The sequence below is a fragment of the Sinocyclocheilus anshuiensis genome, unplaced genomic scaffold (genome assembly GCF_001515605.1).
Source record: "Sinocyclocheilus anshuiensis isolate Anshui unplaced genomic scaffold, SAMN03320099.WGS_v1.1 scaffold1062, whole genome shotgun sequence".
NCBI lineage: Eukaryota > Metazoa > Chordata > Actinopteri > Cypriniformes > Cyprinidae > Sinocyclocheilus > Sinocyclocheilus anshuiensis.
This window is the reverse complement of record NW_015540895.1, coordinates 319437-322374: the sequence shown is the minus strand read 5'-3', so window position 1 is coordinate 322374 and position 2938 is coordinate 319437. Positions and strand designations below refer to the sequence as shown.

General features: G+C 40.1%; 1 pseudogene; it reads left to right on the top strand.

Annotated features, from left to right (window-relative positions):
* LOC107688939 (tight junction protein ZO-1-like) overlaps positions 1 to 2938 on the top strand; it is a 163070-nt pseudogene that overhangs the window by 117878 nt on the left and 42254 nt on the right.

The window sequence follows — 2938 nt, the reverse complement described above, 5'->3', positions numbered from 1 at the left end:
TCTCAAGCACTCAGTCAGCGTGTTTATTGAGTGAAAATCTGTGTTGAACGCATCTCACACACATACTGGCGTGTAAAATCTAAGAATTTATTAGCCAATGGCTAATGTTAGATATTATTTAGTCGCACAGAGTAAGATTTAGTCGCATATGCGAGTGATTTACTCGCAATGTAGAGGGTTGTGTTACTTAATTATTAACTTGTTACTTTAAATTCTCAGGGGGACTTCAAGTAAATATATTAGGTGGAAGAGGTTTGGCTGATTAAAAAGTATGGGAATACCTGCTTTACATGTAAATAAGAAATCAAATAATTTTGTGTGTTTTAATGTGTTTGAAAGACAAAACCTTGCCTATGACAAAGACTTGTGTGAATAATACGTAATCATGTAAAAAAGTAACTAGTCTGATTACGTGTATTTTAAAATTTAATGTACTCTAATTACAACTGTTTAATTTTTGGAATCTGATTACATAATCCAGATCCAGGAGATACCTCAAAACACGAAAGAAACCACTCGTCAAACACTTTTATGGGGTCTTTTTAGCAAGAACAAGACAGTTATATTCAAATAAACGTTTGTATTTCAGGTAAATTTAGATTGTCCGGGTATTTCGAAATATTCACGGGACAACAGAGCAAACATTTTCAGTGTTACATTATTGGGTTACGCCCTAATAAAAGTTACTAAATATGTTTTGGGGAAAGTTAAGTCACTTTTGTGTGGTGGCTTTGTCGTGCACTCCGAAAGGTCGGAAACCTCTCTTAAGATGCGTAGATGCACACGCTTAGCCAGCGCCTTGCAGCCATGCAGTGCCTTTGTACTGCTGACCAGCTATGAACATGTCGACAGTTTAACGTTGACTACAAACTGTTGATCCACCATGACCACAGACCTGGAAGAGAAGACACTACACTAATGTGCATTATATCAGTTATCTACATTAAAGTTTCACTTTATAGCCATACTGAAAGCAACAACAGATAGTTTACCTCAGATCTTGAAAATAAATTAAAGCAAACATGTACGTTAAAACTGTGAACTCAATACGAACCAACAAGTGTATTCCATAACAAAGATGGTATCAGTCACTCAGTATGTACATTTAATGATGTTAAAAAGGTTTATGAATTAGATTATACATTTTGTTGCGAGTGCAGTGCACTTCCAGAGAGAGCCCGCCCACACACGCTTTTGATTGGCTGTGATATTTGATTGATTCTGTCGCGTCACGTCTAGTGTGGACTAGGGTTGTGACGGTAAGGAAATTTTCCCACCGGTTAATCGACGTGTGACTAACCGGTATCACCGTGGGGGCGGGGCGTTCCCTCTTTTCCTTGCTTTCCTTCGCTTTTAAATAGCTTGTAAAAGCGGTGTGCGCATTTTACTTTCACTTTGAAATAGCGGCAATTCGGTGTAAAGCAATTGTTCGTTTTTAGTTCGTTTGAATTTCCCCTCTTTTCCTCGCTTTCCGTCGCTTTTAAATAGCTTAAAAGTGCCGTGCGCATTTTACTTTTGACTTAGCGGCAGTTAGGCGTCAATTGCTTGAAGGCAACAACAGCGTTCAGTTTTTAATTGTAGTGTCTGTTCTTTTACTGTACTAAAAGATTTTTATTTCTATAAAAAATCAAAACGACGGTGGGGTCGGTGACGCAGTGGGCAAGTGACGTAACCGGTGTTGCGGCTTAACACCGGTATCACCGTCAACACCGTCTATCGCGGCAAGCCTAGTGTGGACACCCAAATTGCTTGTCGCTGGAATCTTGTCGCGTCGCGTGTAGTTAGGACACGGTGTTATCATGGTGTCATTTCAAAAAGCAACACATTACTTTATAATACCTAATAATTGACATTACCTGTTAGCTGTCACTGTTAAAATTGTTTAAGTGATTCGGTTAAGTACTGTTGCAGACTTGAGGTCCGTATTGTTTTTCTCTTCTTTATATCTGTGATAGGATCTTTCTATCTCTCCGCCCTTCTCTGCCCTCTCTCTGTATCTCTCTGACCATCACATCCCCTCATTTATCTTCCTCCTCTTCTCGTCCCATATCTCCCATCTTATCTTTTCATTCTGTCTCTCTCCAGCTCTTCCCGGCTGTTTTGAATGTTTTGGTTTCCCCCTCGTCTGTTTGTTAACATGTCGTTGTGTGTCTCACAGGCTCCGGGGTTTGGCTTCGGGATCGCTATCTCAGGCGGGAGGGATAACCCTCACTTTCAGAGCGGGGAGACGTCCATCGTCATATCTGATGTGCTGAAGGGAGGCCCAGCCGAGGGCCTGCTGCAGTAAGACTCATCTCTGACCCTCTTTACCATGAGAATGCCAGTTCAGTTCCAGTTGAACTGAATTTGAGTTGAATTTGATACATTTTGATCAAATCGAATGAAATTCAATGTTAATATCATGATTGCTGAAAGAGTAGTTTGTATTAAAACATAATTTTTATGAATTACCCTCATAGGTGTTATGGGTTATTTCTAGGGATGCACCGAATGTTCGGCAACCGAAATTATTCGGCCAAAAATAGCAAAAAAGCTCTTTCAGTGTTCTGCAGAATAAGCGAAAAGACTGAATAAATTGTACCGAACAATGACGTGACGCGATCGAATAGAGGCGTGCACTAATGCAGCAAACATGTCGGCAGTGTGGAAGCATTTAAAACGGTCTGAGAAAGACGCAAAAATCATTACAAGCACCGAAAGCAAGAGACTGTTTAGTGCTGCATCTCATGTCTCGGATGAGAAGAGGAAGGGGTGGTTACTGTATGATGATTGAAATCGCGAAATGGCCTCATACAATTAGTAAATAAACTGCAGAATGTTATGTTTTCTACTACACGCACAAATTGCATGTATTCAAACAGCGCTGCATGAGCTCACGAGGAAATTCTGTGCTGTGTTACTCATCAGTTGCTCAGTAACATTTTTATGAATTTTTACA